Here is a 15,996-nt window from a genome sequence, read left to right on the forward strand (position 1 = left end):
CACACATTGTACTGGTCTATAATAAAGATCTTGTTTATCAAGGGCAACATGTTTTAATGGCTTGGGAATTAAAATCTGGTTTCAGCCACCCCTCTGCCCCGTTGCAGTAAATTAAATTTAATGCTGACAGGAGTAATACCCATTAGACTCCAGAGCAATAAATTTAAGCACCAAATTAATGAAACTGGACTGAAATGAAGGGTCTAGGAAGAACATTATGGACAGAGCAGACTCCTTTAATGATTGTTCTTTTCATAATGGAGAAAATCGGATCTAAGAAGTAAAAATGCAAAACCACCCACTGTCTCAGCCACCTCTGGGATGGCTGACGCTGGTTGGTATGCTTCTGTGGAACCTCCATTAGCAGCATTTCATGAATATCTTGTTAGTCCTTTTGGATAGAGCAGTGCCATCTGAAGAGAAGAGTGAATGTAATCAACAAATGGATAATGGGAAGTTGTCCTGAAAAGTTCAGGGAGAAACTGAGGGTAATATTTCCTTAGGAAGATGAAAAGCCTTCGCTTTTCCCTCCTGCATCATTCATATAAGCCATCTCACAGTTTTGAATTTATCTTTTATAACAATTTAAATTTCAAAACAATGCAGATCTTGAGTTTATAGGCGTTAAGAGCTCTATTGAAACTTCTAGATTTTTTTCAGTATTATTGAGATATAATTGACATGTTTAAGGTGTACAGCATAATAGTTTGACTTATATATGTTGTGAAATGATCATCACAAAATTTAATTAGCATCCATTGAGTACAGACACATGAAAAGAGAAAGCAAAAAAGCCAAAAAAGCCCCCCCCCCCCCCAAAAAAAGAAGGTTAGCTGAGATAGCTCAGTTGGGAGCGTTAGCCTGAAGATCTGAAGGTAACTGGTTTGATCCCAGGCCTCGGCACCTGCCCACAATCCTTTTCTGCCTTTTAAGAAAACAAAAGCAAAAATAAAAACAAAAAACAAAAGCCCCACGTTTCCCAGTGATGAGAACCCTTAGGATTTATTCTCTCAATTTTCCTGTGTATATACAGCAGTGTTAGCTAAAGGCATCATGTTGTACATTACATCCTGAACCTTCCTAGTACTTATTTATCTTGTAACTGGAAATTTGCACATTTTTAACCACTTTTCTCCAATTCCTTTTTTTCTTCTTTTTTTTTTTAAAGATTTTATTTATTTATCCATGAAAGAGAGAGAGAGAGAGAGAAGCAGAGACACAGGCAGAGGGAGAAGCAGGCTCCATGCAGGGAGCCCGATGCAGGACTCGATCCCAGGTCTCCAGGATGACACCGTCGGCTGAAGGCAGGCACTAAACCGCTGAGCCACCCAGGGATTCCCCCCTTTCTCCAATTCCTTGTCCCACTCACACACACACCTACACACCTGTGGTCACCACAAGTCTAATCTCTTTTTCTATGATTTTTTTTTTTAATTTCACATATGAGTGGGATCATGTGGTATTTGTCTTTCTCGGACTTACTTCATTTAACATGATGCCCTTAAGATCCATCCATGTTGTTCCAAATGGAAGGATAGTCTCATTTTTTTATGGCTAAAATACACACATCTTTATCCATTTAACTATTGATTGACACTTAGGTTATTTCCATCTCTTGGCTATTGTAAATAATATTGCTATGAACATGGAGGGGTATGGATATATTTTCAAAACTTCTAGACTATAATCAGAGTAGTCAGAGGTGAAAATGATCTTTTTGCTATTCTGTTGCAGTAATACTTCCATTTTGTCGCTGATATTCCTATAACATCTACAAGAATATTGTAGTATCTGCATTGTAATGTCTAGAAATGTGGTGAGCATCCTGGGACCATTAGGGCAAGGAGCTCAGGAAGAGCCCCAGTACTTAATAATGTGGGGGTCAGCTAGAAATACTCTGCCTCTAGACCCCTTGATATGCAAGATAAAACATCCCTGTGTTGTTTAAGCCTTTTTAAGTTATTATTTTTCTAGTACTTTGAGCCAAAATTATCCTTAATAAAGAGGATTAGGAACCAGAGCTTTACTCAGTCACTTAGAACAATCTTGATTTTGCTCCTACTATGTATGACCCAGACACAGTTCCTTTTTCATGGAGCCTATAGCTTAGTGAGGATTACAGACTTTTAAAACACAATAGGATCTCAAGGGAATCATGCTGAGTAAAAAACATCAGTCTCAGAAAATGGCTACATACAGCATGATTTTGGTTAGATGGCATTTTTAAAGTAATGAAATGATAGAAATGGAGAACACATTAGTGATTGCCAGGGGTTAGGGTTGGGGGTGGGTGGGGTGGCCTCTAAAGGGGTGGCACAGGGAGTCTTGTGGTACTAGAACTGTTCTGCATCATACAGGATAAAATTGCATAGAATCATACACCCCCACCCCCACACAAAGAGTATGTAGGAGTGAAACTAAATAGTCTCTGTGGGCTGTCCCCATGTCAAATTCCTGGTTTTGATATTTTACTAGCTATGCAGGGTGTTACCATTGAGGATAACTGGGTAAAGGACACATGAGACCTCCCTGTACTTTTTTTTTTCAATTTCCAAAGCATCTATAATTATTTCAAAATAAAAGTAAAAAACAAACAGCTATAATAATAATCATCAGGAATTGTTTGTTAGGATGACAGATTGAACACATACATCTAATTTATAATTTCTACTTCTCCAAAAATACCATTAAAACTACTGGAAACATTTATCTTTCCTAGGATTTAAATCTAAAAGTACAGGGAAAACAGAAGCAAAGTAACATTGATGGGTTTTGGAACCTGAAAAGCAGATGAACCAGTTATAATGGGCTTACTACACCAAAGAAAGACAAATCCATAGCCAGCAATATACTTGGAAAGCAACTCAATTAATACTGCAAAACCTCTAAAAGGCTTAGGCTCTGGCAGTTCCAGGAACTTTTAGAATTAGGGGAAATGAATGTGGGGGAGCTAAAATATATTTTCTTGAATAAAATATTTTTGAAAATGAGAAATCTAGGTCTTCTTCTCATCTCATGATAGTGAGTGACTGCCCATCCTCCTCCCTGGCAGAAGAATGGGTATTTATTTTTTGGTGAGATTTATTCTTATCAGGATCAAGGGGCATAGTTACCAGAGTACCATCTGAAATACAGGGGGTGGGGTGTGGGGGCGGTAGCTGACCATGCGCATACTGAATTCTAAAACCCTCTGGCATTTTTCCAGTTAGGTCTCAAAATACAGGCTGACAAATGTTGATGTCCAGATAGGGGATTGAAAGACCCCTTCCTGGAAATCTGACAGGTCCAAATTTAAAAAGAGTTAAGCATACTGTTTACATTATCCAATGCTGCATAACAAACCACTGGAAAACTTGGTGGCTTAAAGTAACAGCTTATCATTTCCCAAAATTCTGTGGATCGAGTGAGCAGTTCTTCAGCTTCTGGCATTGGCTGAGGTTCAAGGATGGATGGAGTCCTATGAAACCTCAACTGGGAGCTCAATTGGAGCTGTCAGTGAGAGGCATTTGTTCCCTCCTGACCCCCTGTGGGTCTCTCCATGTGGCTGCCTGGGCTGCCTCCCATCATGGAGTTTCCAAGTAGTGTTTCAAGAGGGAGCAGTTTAAGAGGGAAGCCTAGAAAGGGCTAAGAAATGGTACAGTCTCATTTCTGCCATATTCTATTGATGAAATCAGTCATAAACCCAGCCCTGCGTCCTTGTGGACATTCATGAATTCCAAGAGGCATCATTCATCAGAGGTCACTGATGTAGCAGTCTAGTACATCAACATCAAGGGCTCCCCAACAAAGCCCACCTGGATCATCCTAAAGTGAAACTCAAATGACATACACCCTCAGAGATCATGATCAGATTTTTAGTTGCCTGCTATTAACTGTGTGCAGATCACAATCCATTGATACCTGAGACAACTGAAGAAAGCCTCCAACAGAGGAGACAAAAAGAAAAAAAGGGGGGGGGTGTCAAAAAACAAATTGGGGGAATTAGAAACCATATATATATATATATATATATATATATATATGGTTCTAATGTACATAGTATACATATATATGTACACACACAGATTATATGTATCATGATTTAGAAACTATGTGTGTAAATATATTTATGCATATATAAAGATGTGTTCAGAGAGAACAATAAAAAAGACTTAGGGAATTGAAAATATATTGCAAAATTGAAAAGCTACCTGGAAGATTTGAAAGACAAAGTTGGAGATATCTCTCAGAAAGTAAAGCAAAAAGAGCTAGGGAGTAATATGAAAGAAATAAAAAAAAAGAGAATCAATTTCAGGACATTTGAATTATAGGCACTCTGGAGGGGAAAACTGAGAATTTGGAATAGAGTCTATCTATCTATCTATCTATCTATCTATCTATCTATCTATCTATCTATAGTAAGTCTATAGAGCTGAAGGACCTGAATTTTCAAAATGAAAGGCATCACTGAAGGCCCAGAATTAAGGATCAAAATACCCCCAGACCAAGGCAAATATTCTATAATTTCAGAGTACAGAGGACAAATGAGCTTTCAGAAAGAAAGAGGGAAAAGCAACAACATAAAATGGAATTCCAAATGGCTTCAGCTTTCTTAAAGCTGGAAACATGAAGATAATGGAGCTATGTTCTCAAAATTTTGAAAAAAGATGATTATTTCACATTTAAAATCCTATTTAGCCAAAATACCAATTACATGTATTGGTAGAATAATGGCATTTTTAATATCTTAGGAAATAATCTCCCATGAACTCTTTCTCTGGAAACTTCTGGAGGATTACTTCCACTACAATGAGTAAACCAAGAAGGCGAGAAGAAGGGAGACATAGGAGTATGCAAATAGCTCCTCTAGGATGTTGGTGCAGGGAGAACACCAGATGACAGCTGGGACCTAGGCATGGAGGGTGAGCAGTCCATCTGGAGAACGTGACTCAAGATCCAAGGGCTGCTATCCTCATCCCCTCTGCTATGCTATCATCTTTTTAACCTGAGACATGAACTAGAGAAAGTACTCTGTGAACACAAGAAAATAAATCCTGGAAGAGAAAATAACAAAAGAACATAATAAAAATCAAAACCAAGTTCTAGGAAACAGAATAAAATCTAAGAGAAAGGCTAAGGGAATTCAGAATCAAGAGCAGAAGGGAAAGCTGGGGTAACAGCTGTGTCCTGCATCTACTCTCCAGGCCTGGAGAGAAACCAGCCTGGATGGAAGAAGACCAGAAGTCTATCTGAGAAATGACTTTGAGAAAAATAAAACTCAGATCTGATAGAGCCTCTAGTAGGATTGAGTTGATGGAAAATTATAATGAAAGGTTATCGAAAGGTGGAAAGAGTTGTAAATAGGCACAAAGAAATTTTTTAATGAAAAAAATGAGACTATTATTTTTTTTAAAAAAAGGAAGTGTAATCATGGTGCCCAATAATGCTCAGCTGTGAATAGTTTTTGTCTAGCCTTAGGAATACAAATACTGCATATTTCCAAACCAAAATGCATACTATAACCCTATTGAGAGGATGAGGGGGCACCAAAAAAATAAAAAATAGCAGTGTAAGAGAGCTAAATCTTCATTTCCCCTCCTAGGAAGTCAAGAGATAAGAGAGAAGTATAAGCCTATTATTTAGAAATAACTATCTGTTTATGTCATTTAGATTATATAATATTAATTTAAAATAATTGATATTAATGGGGGGGAAGTATGCTGTTATAAAGAAAGGTATGTTGACGGTACCTGGATGGCTCCATAGGCTAAGTGTCTGCCTTTGGCTCAGGTCATGACTCCAGGGTCCTGGGATTGAGTCCCACTTTGGGCTCCCTGCTCAGTGGGGAGTCTGCTTCACCCTCTCCCTCCCCTTGCTCATGCTCTCTCTCTTACTCAATATCTCTCTCAAACACAAATATAAAATCTTTAAGAGGATAAAAGTACATGATGTGCAGCCTCGCTGAAAGACCTGGGATAATCTCCCTAAGGAAAGGTTCACAATGAGATTTATCCAATGACTAGGAATTAGTAGAAAGGAGAGAGGGGGTGGATAAGGAAGCATGAGGTTAGAGAAGTAGCCAGGAAGAGAGAAAATAAGGATAAGTCTTAATAAATTAAAGATCAAAAGCTATATATTAAAGGCAGTATTTCTACATCTGTACTATGCTAATAGACTCCTGGTTGATTTTCTTGCCTCAGCCATCATGTGCAAGATTGCCATATAGATCTGCCTAATGCACACATTTTATCATATACCTTTTCTCTTCTCAAGAGCCTTTATTAGCTTTGCCAGCTCAAAAGCCAAGCCCTCAGCTTGAATGTTCATCTGTCAACCCCTCCTCAGCTAGCCCTCTTCTTCCTACGCAAACTTGATTCCCGGCATGCCACAAAATGGGTTCCTGGCTTCAGTCTCTCCATCCTCCTTACTATTACTGTGACTCCTGCTTCTGTATCCTCCAATGCTCAATTCATGTTCTTTGTTGATTTAACCACAAATTTAATATCCATTTTTTAATGTCTGATGCATGCAATGCACTTCACTAGGCATTTGGAGGACACTAAAATGAAAACAATATGGTTCCTGCTCTCAGAGCCCTTACATGAAAAGGAGAAGATACCAATCACTATCATATAATGCTAGAAATGGGATGGACCATTGAAAAGGAACACTTGTTATGAAGCTTTTTTTTTTTTTTTTTAATGTGGGGTAGGGGGAGAAAGAAGATCTCTTTCAGCTGAAGCACTCCAGGACAACCCCAACTCCACCCCTTGTTGACCTTTATTACCTTGAATTCTTGGGGCATCATTAGAGAATGCTTTGGACTTACTCTCTTTCTCGTGGGTGTTTGTTTTGCCTCTCCAAACTAGACTCTAGTGTCCCTGATGTCAGGAATGTTGTTTTCTGCTCCTTTCCAGTGGTTACCAAGACTTCCCACAGAGTCTAGCACACCCCCATGTAGTCTCTAAATGCTGACGGAGAGAAGGTGAATTGAATTTGAATCCAATGCACCTATTCTACTGTTATATGATCTGACTCAAGGCACCTTCTCTACACCATAGTCACCACCCAGTGGACTAACTGGGAATTGGAGTTTAAAATCTTATTGGTAAAGAATGTCTGAGCACCATATATATTTGGTCTTTTGATTTGGACTGACAGCCTGTCTACAATTCTTCTATTAAATATAAGTGAGTGAATCACAGTTCATTATGGTAACAATGTTGGGTATATTTGAATTGAAAGAGTGTTCAGTCTGAGTGATAATATGATTGGAAAGCAGCTGTTCTGTTCAAGTAAGGTGTGTGAGCTGCAGTGGTGCTGTGCATAACATACCAGGAACTTTGAACGTGGTGCTTTTCATTTCTAAACTAATATCGAGATTACATGGGACCTCGTGATTATGAGAGGACACTGAGAATTCTAGTTCAGTCCTACTTTAAAGATAAGGAGGTTTGGGTTTGAGGAGAGGAAGTAATTTACCTAAGATGACACAGTTATTCAGTAGCAGAGCTGGAGTTAGAGCCCTGGTCAACTGCTCTTGTGCTGAACCTTTCTGCTACACCGCACAGCTTCTTTGGAGGGAGGGATGCTCAGAAAAATGATAATTCATATGACTTTGTCTCCACTCACTGCCGCTCTCTCCTATCAGCGGGCACCACCTGGAAAAAAGGCAGCAGGGCAGCCTAGTGCACAAGGTTTTTCCATTTTACCAACAGATTGCTCTCATGCTTTTGGGGAAAGAGTAACCTTAAAATGATGAATGTTTGTCCTATTAAAAGCTCCTCCAGCACAGGCATTATTGATAGTGTGTAAAAAGGCCATCCATTTTAGTGCAAATGAAAATTGAAATGGAGAGAACATCATGTCTTTTTTTCTAATATATGATGCTAGCTCAGGAGCTGGGTGATTGGTGTAAGCTGAAAACAGCTGTCCAAAGTCCTGGCGACCTTCGCCTCCTTCCTTCCCACTGGTGATCACAGGGACACTTGATCAGAAAGGAAACCAGCTTCCAAACATCTATGTAATAATGTCTGCAGGCTTCAGTAGGGCATTCAAGGACTCTCATAATCTGGTATCTATCTACTCCTTGGGTTTATCTTCCAACACTTTCAGTCTCCAAATCAACCTGCTGGTCATCTGAGATCATTACCATTATTATTTGTAGGTCATTTTAGGTTTTTCCAGTCTCCTACATAGGATGTTTTCTCTGCCTTTTGATCCCTTCCCATGTATCCTGCAAGGCTGAGTAATTTCTCTTCTTTCCCAGTCCAGCCCAGTGATCCCCACCCCTTGGAAACTTCTCCACCCCTTCCATTTTCTAAGAAGATTTATTTACTTATCATACCCTCCATTTTTCAAACTGCATGAGCTGTGGCATCATCAGGACATTTGCCATGCTCTTGAATTTTATTAAGGGTATTCATATTAATGGAATTACGGTCAGGTGTCTGTCTGTCCCCTCATCTAGCAGGTGTACTTTCTGAAAGCAGATGGCTGAGGCATCTTTGTGTTTCCAGTGCCCCTACACAGTGCTTGGAAGACAGCAGGCAGTTAAACATTTGCCTAAAGAAGGAAACTATCAATGAGTGGTGTGTCAATGAGTAACACGTGTAGGATCGGAAAGCTTCACCCTTGTGGATACTTCTTCTTTAAGCAGATTGTCTCAGCTCTAGACTCGAGCTTAGCCATAATCCACCCACGTGATCAGGAATTGAGAGCCTCTACCTAGGCTAGCACCTCAGTTGCCAAGAGTTGTGTCATCTGCATATCACCAAGCAATAACTTTCTGGCAGTAATATGGTGCTCACCTGAAAGAGGCTCATCTTTTAAAATGAAATGATCTTTTTCAGTGACATGAAAGAGCATTTGGGACCCTCCGTGCTGCATAATTAACATCCACGCATTAATCTTTCTGCTTTGTCACTGGGTTTGAACCCTTCGCTGGTGATCATTATCTGGTGGTACGAGAATTTCAGAGTAAACTGGCAGTTAATTTAACAGCATTTAGAACTAATGAGAGTAAAGGTGTTGGGATGAAATACACATTTCTTTGAAAAGTCAGGCAAGTATTGCAACTATTTTGAAACCTGGTTAAGCATACAAACCTTAAAGCAGCAGGATGAAAGAGCAGCTGAATTGTGATTTTGCTCAGACAGGGAACCATTAGGGAGGTAGCATGGAGAAATGAAAAGAGGATTAGGCTTAGAGCCAGGTTTGGTCTGGATTTGAAGTCCCTGATTCACCTGTTCTCAGCTGTGCCACCTCAGCTGCCTCCATTTCTTTTGTCCATTAACTGTACATATGAATTTCTACATGGCAGCACTGTCGATGCTAAAATGCAATAGTATCAATGTAAGCTCCAAATCTGGCGGGCTGTTGGTGCTCAAATATGTCCCTTCACTTCTCCTTCAAAAAGGGAACATTCTGACAGGACATTTGTTATATCTCTGTGTCCTTCGTGAGCCTGGGAAAAACAGCTGATTCAGAAATGGGGATGAAGTGGAATCAAATATGCATAAGGAGGTAAGATCACTCAGGAGCTTACTAAACCACTTCAGACTTATTTTAAATTGAGAGAAATCAGAGGGTCTGCTTAATCTTATGGCCCTATTGGTGCAGCAGCTGAAACCACCGGATAGCTAAAATGAATAGGGCATGTCTAATACTGAGACTAGCCTCTTAACTCATAACTCAGACTATGATGGTGGAAATATCAGGGGCTTTTGTAGCCAACAAGAACGAGGTTCAGTTCTGGCTCAGCTACCTTCCTAACCCCAATGGCCCCATAGTCATCTAATCCCTTTGAAATGAAGAGACCAACCTCTCTGAGTACAGTTATTTTGTTGGTAAAAGTGCAGTAGAGTACTTACCTCATAAGGTGGCTCTGAAGTGATCTTTTTCTTTAAATTTGATAATGCGCATAAAGCAGCTAATAGGACACCTGACACCTAGAGGGGGCATGACAATTTAATTTTCTCCCCAACTTGAATTTTATTGTTGGTTTTCCTTAGTAGACTGGGAATTAATCACTTTAAAGTATTTTAGCTGAACAGGCTCATGGGAATCATCTCCCCCAGAATTTCAAAGTTCTATCACAAGAATCCCTGGAAGTTTCTTAGAGTTGTCCTCAGTGCCACCTGAGGGATGGCAGGGTTCTTCATTTTAAGCTGTTTTGTGTTTAAAAGAATGGGTGACACTACTAACAAAGCAAATATTGACAGAACTGAGGTCTGCAAACCAATGACCTGTCACAACCCCTCATTTGATACTAGAGTGAACTCAAACCAGTGAAGGGTTAGGGCTTGCCAGAAATCATTCTGCCAAGGGAATAAATGAAGGCATATTGGGTACTTAACACAGAATTGGGTTATGTTATTCTCATATCCATGATGTCATGTAATATAAGGGAGTAGAAACTCTTACGTGAAAAATTTCCTATCTCCTACCTTTCATGAGTTCTTCCCAAGTCTCCTTTCCTATCCATCCCAAATAACCTCACAATCTTGCTTAAAACTAATTGTTTAGAGAGCAGTTTATATAAGAGATAGTCAAGTATTTCTATCACATTGTTTATCATATTATTTAAAAGAAAAAAGAAAGTGGCTCATGTCATGGGTGACACCCTAGATAGATGGTAATGGGCATTTGGATCTGGGATGGAAGTGGAGAAATAATAAACCAGGGAATATTCTTTCTAGGATAATTGAAGGTAGCATCTCATGAACTGTGGAATATAGTATCAACTTTCCACAGAAGGCAGCACGTAAATGTACTCACATTAGGTTTGGGGATCAGAGTTGAGTTCTGATTCTGATTCTGGTCCACTCACTTGCTGTGGCCTTGAGCAAGTCGTTTCACCTGTTAGTCCTTCTCTACCTATAAAACGGGACATGTGAACAAGCATTTTGATGGTCCCTCCAAATTCAAACATTCTCTGATGATAGCTGAAAATGACATCTATCTTCATCCACTCCACACTTGTCATATGCCAAAGTGGAGAAGAAGGTTTGTAATAGAGGACTTCTCAGGTTTATCTACCCCTAAGCCTTTTAAAGTGACTTTTATTCAAGTCCTTGTTTCTGCTGCTGCAACATGGGTTTATCAGAAGATGCTGCCTTTTGTCCCTGGTCCTGTCCTTTGTGGCAGTAGCAGCAGTAACAGCAGCAGCAATAAAATGGGCCAAATAGCCTATGAAAGTTATTTTACTAAATTTGCTCTGGTCATCAAATGGTCACAGCCCATCAGTTTTGTTTCCTCCTTCCCCAGCACGTAGCTCTTGTTTTGAAATCCATCAAACTTTCCTTCCCCAGCTGAATTTGGTGTTCTTGTTCTTACTGTCAGCCTCTGTAGCCTTCAACTCAGCAAGGTTTGTTCTGGATCACTCTGGTACATTCTGAGCAAAGCCTTTCTCCTAAAGATGCCCACACTAGTTAGAGATGCTAAATATCATTACTGTGTCAATTATATATTTAACTGGATAATTGCAAGACTGAGATTTGCTGTTAGACATAAATATATTGTCTAATGATTCTTTATTTGGCGTTTTGTTCAATAGGATACGTTTTAACACTGCAGCTTGTATCATGCACCCAAATTGGGACTGTGGTAAGGCAGTTTGTCATACAGTGGGGGGCATCATTGTCTTGGAAGAATTAGATATGTTATACGTTGTGGCAGGCTTATATGAAATAGATATGCCTTTAGGGGTGGACAAAGTGTCCGAGACAATGTGCTGTTATAGATGCCTTCTATTATACTTTCTGGCTGTGTGATGTGAGAAGAGCTTGAAAGAAGGATCAATATTTTCCTACTCTATGAATATGTAAAATCATTTATTAAAAAAACTTGCCAGGGGTCAAACCTCATAAAAAAGCAATCCATCCCAGAAATGAAGGGCACTGGGTTTATGACTTGCAATCTCTATCCACAGAGTAATCTCCAAAAGATTCCAAATGATCTGACTCTTTCTTCTTCCTCCATTTTGTCTGAAGTTTCTCTACCACTCTCATACACCCTTGCCTCCTCTCTTCCAGACTAAGCATCTTTGTACAGACTGCTCCTGTCTCTGTTTCACTTGCTTCGCCATGTCTAGCCAACGTCTCACCTCATGATGTGCCCCTTTCTCACAGAGAACCTTGTCCTTCCCAGAGAAGATCTACTGTTCTCTACTTTCCTCTCTCCTGTTACCATGTGCTCTGCCTTCGAAACATTTACTCTGTAGTTTTCATGTGACTATATAAAATACATCCGACCTCTTTCTCAATGGTTAAAACTCAATGGTTAAAACTAGGACAGGTTAAAACCACGCTTATTTGGTTTTACCCAATATCTCCTACTCAGGACATCATGGAAACTCAATAAATATTTATATGTGAATGAGTATTTGTTCTTCCATTACTCATTCATTCAATTCTAGACTCAGCCTCGTATAACTACTATACATCTTTGGATGTGGTGGATACCAACTTACTATAAAAATGGCAACTGATGAAAAAAATTTAATTTTGTAATGAATACTGATCATATTTACTTTAATATAATATTCATTACTTATATTTCAAATGAATATTATAATTCTTTTTTAGAAATATTTTATTTATTTATTTGAGAGAGAGAAGGCATGGTGGGGAGGGACAGAAGAAGAGGAAGAGAGAGAGCCTGCCACTCTCTTTTAGGTTCTTAGTATACAGTTTGTTGGCTAGCCACTTATGGAAATGCAAAAGCTTCCATAGTTAATGCAGTTGATTATGCCCATATTTCAGGCGTCTGAATGTGAGTCATGTTAGTAAGAACTTAAGTATTAGAGTTTGGGAGTAGGGATGCTGACAAATGATATGCCCATTCTCCTTTTCTGAGTTCTGAATCAATTGAGATAGACAAAGGATTAAGGAAGAAGGAGAAATGAAGAATTTTATTACTTGTTAAAGCCAAAGTTGAGAATAAGACATAGTTATGGCACACAATGGGCTTCCCTCTTGCCTTGCTCTCCTGTCCTTTTCCCCATCCTCTTTGAAGTATAGACCTATTGTCAAAATTGGACTAATGAAAGCACCAGCTCCAGACTGAAAACTTCAAGAAATTGCTAACTCCAATCTTATTTAAATTGCTGTAGAGATGAAAAAAATGATGAAAAGCTACCTGACTTATGATGATTGTCTGATCTTGATACTAAAACCAAAGGAAAATGTGAGTGAAGCAAATTATAGGCCAATTTCATCTTCTAACAATAAAGTCTTAAATAGGTATTGAGCAAACAGAATCCAGTTGTTCATACGCAGATAGAAGTGGATTTACCATGGCAATAATGAAATTTAAATCTCAGGGTCAGTCTAGGTCATATTATTTAATTTTGGATTTTTAATTTAATTTGGGATCTTTTTTCTTAAAGGGGGTCCCCCAAATTGTGGACGTTTCAGGTCCCATAGAACCTGGATTGTCTCCTTACATACAGAGGTCCACAAACATACACATACAATTATTCTAGGAAAGCAAGAATCTGTTAACATAACTGATCACAATAATAGGAGAAAGGAGAAAAATATGATTACCTAAAGAGATAGGGAAAAAAAGCACTGGATGAAATCCAACATCTATTCTTAATAACAGAATCGAACATGCTTAATCTGATAGAGGATAACCACCAGGAACTTTCTCCAAGCATCGTGCTTTCTTATGAAATGTTGAGAGCATTCCCTTGAAAGAACAAGGCAAGGATGCCCACTGTTGCTGCTTCTCCTCTCTACCACCCTTACAGTCATAGTCAATCCATTAATACATAATAAACAAATGTTATAAAAGTGGAAAGGAAAACATAAAATATATTTTATCTGAAGAGAAATAATTGCATTTATAGAAATTACCCCCCAAGAATCTAATGACGAACAGAATTAATAAAAGATCTGGCATGTTTATCTGATACAAGTTGAATACGCCAAAATCAATGACTTTCTGATGCAGAAGCAAAAACCAATTAGAAAATTTAGTAATAAAAAGATGTAATTTACACAATAAAAATTGTTATAAGTTCATGCATTTAAAACAGTTGCAACAAAAATCACATCATGGGTTGATATATTAAGGAAATTTATATGGCAGGACCAAGGATAACCAAAACAAGAAAAATAATAAAAAGTGGCATTCATTCTGCAAGACAATGACCTATTATAAAGCTCTAGTAATTAAAACCTTGTGGTAGTATGCAAAAATAGCCACATAGATAAATAGAACACAATGGAACATCCAGACAGAAATCTATGTAAACAGAGAATATTGGTATATGAGACAGATAACAGCATAAATTAGTGAGAAAATCAGGGACATTCAGTAAATGTTACCAGGACAACTGGGTTGAATACTGGGGGAAAAGTTCCAGTCTCTTTCTCCAATGAGACATGAAAATCAATTCCAGATAGAATAACAATAGAAATATGAACAGCAACACTTCAATTTTTGGAAAAAAAATTCACATGGAGAAAGGTTTCATAAATGTCACATGAAGCATCATACATAAAGGAAAGGATTGATAACTCTGAATCAAAATATAAAACTACTACACACCGAAAAATAATAAAACAGTGAAAAGTTGAGCCACTGACAAAAAAATAGGTATTTTACCACATATATCGGCAATAAATGATTAGCGAGATGGACATTAACCGCTCCTGGCATGTTTTGCTTGTCCTTGCTGACATTTGGCATATTTCCCATTATGTGAGTGCTGCTTTTCCAAGGCAGAAACCAGGTGGGGGCAAAGGCAGGAAGCTTAGGTGTTAGTGATCAGATGCACCAGGCAAGACTCTGAGCAGGAACAAAGTTCCAACTGTAGAGGACAGCAAGCAATTTTTCAGCCTTCAGTCTTGAGGTTCATTTAAGGACACACTCACAATGTTTGAGCCTAGCCGTGCAGCAGTGAGGCCTTTGCTGTGGCAATCCTGCAGTGTGACTTGGGTGAACCATAGGCACTCCAAGTCTGACCTCTGTCCTTCCAGAGATCCTATTAGCTGCCCAATATCCTTTTATTATATAGCTTTTCTGCTTAGACTGGCTAGAGTCTATTCTTCTGCCTCTAGGTAAGAAGAATGAGTAATACAATTCATATCCAGACTATATAAAGAACACTTACCAAATCAATAAAATAATTTAAAAATGAACAGGCAATTCAGAGAAGAAGACCTGAACTGAATGGCTAATTAGTAGATGAGAAGATGCTCAACAGCACTGGTATGCAGGGAAATGCAAATTAAACAAGGAGATAATGCTTCACATTCACCACAGAAGGCAACATTAAAAATCTACTAAGACCAACCAAAGGAGAAATGTTGTAAAGGATAACTTATCACAATTGCTAATGGAATTGTGATGTAAATGGAATTGTGATGCACAAATTGCTGATGTAAATTGGTCCAACCATGTGGAAGAGCACACCTTGTATCAAGGGAAGCTGTGCATACCTATTATGGAACAAGTATGTACTCTGGAGAAGCCCTTTCTAAATGCTCCAGGAGGCATGTACAAAGATGTTTATAATATTGAAGGCTTGGCAACAACCCAGGGAGTCAATAGAAGGATAAATATATAAACTATTCCATTTTTTTAGTCAATGAAATTCCATGTAGTTAAAATGGATTAACAAATATGCACAAAGGATAAATGTCAAAACGATGTTGAGTGACCAAAAAAAAAAAAAAAATGAAATGGCATACTGAAATTGTGTCATGTTGCATTTGCTCTAAAAAAAGAAAACATTCTGTATAGTTTGGGGATATATATGTAGTGAAAATATAAAATCATGGATATAAAGGGTAGTCACCAATTTTGAGATCATGTTTACCTCTATGGAGGAAGGGGTGGAGGGGAGGAATCCAACCACTTTCATTGTTACTTCCTTAAAAATATGATCTGAAGCAAATGTGCCAGAATGATAAAGTATTAAAGCAAGTGGTGGGTATATGTGTGTCCATAACTTTATTTCCCATTCTTGTTTATGTATTTGATATATTCCTGCTTAAATTGATA

At 38.5% G+C, this 15,996-nt stretch overlaps 1 long non-coding RNA gene across 3 annotated transcripts; it reads right to left on the reverse strand.

The window, feature by feature from the left end:
* Nucleotides 1–230: 230 nt before the first annotated feature.
* LOC112655505 (uncharacterized) lies at nt 231–15,310 on the reverse strand. 3 transcript variants are annotated; one of them, XR_003133714.3, is made up of 6 exons: nt 15,104–15,310; nt 10,759–10,857; nt 8,790–8,936; nt 7,462–7,640; nt 6,809–6,950; nt 231–413 (listed from the first exon to the last, which is right to left on the reverse strand). It is a non-coding gene; the product is annotated as an uncharacterized LOC112655505 (long non-coding RNA). The 3 variants fall into 3 exon arrangements; XR_003133715.3 differs by lacking the exon at nt 8,790–8,936; XR_007412738.1 differs by lacking the exon at nt 8,790–8,936 and having other exon boundaries at nt 7,462–7,664.
* Nucleotides 15,311–15,996: the final 686 nt, after the last annotated feature.

The sequence above is a fragment of the Canis lupus genome, chromosome 9 (assembly GCF_003254725.2).
Source record: "Canis lupus dingo isolate Sandy chromosome 9, ASM325472v2, whole genome shotgun sequence".
Lineage (NCBI taxonomy): Eukaryota > Metazoa > Chordata > Mammalia > Carnivora > Canidae > Canis > Canis lupus.